This window comes from Cariama cristata, unplaced genomic scaffold (assembly GCF_000690535.1).
Source record: "Cariama cristata isolate BGI_N322 unplaced genomic scaffold, ASM69053v1 scaffold38085, whole genome shotgun sequence".
NCBI lineage: Eukaryota > Metazoa > Chordata > Aves > Cariamiformes > Cariamidae > Cariama > Cariama cristata.
Genome location: NW_009616442.1, coordinates 668 through 931, shown reverse-complemented (window position 1 = coordinate 931; position 264 = coordinate 668).

Genomic DNA, 264 nt, shown 5'->3' with positions numbered 1-264 from the left:
CGTGGGTTCATCGGCGGCGGCAAAAGCCCAATTCCTCCTCATTCCTCACATTATCGCGTAGATCGTTTAATAGTCTGCGCTTTGCTCCTCCAGCAGCTTCACCCAGAGCGTTTGCTCCCTGGTGAGAGCCCCTGCCATCTCCTTATTCCCTCTTTTTTTTTTGTTTTTTTTTCCTCAACATCTCGCTGTTACATTTTTTTTTTAAGGTTACCCTGCTCCCATCCACGTGTCCGCCGCACGTCCAGCCCCGGCGCATTAAAACTT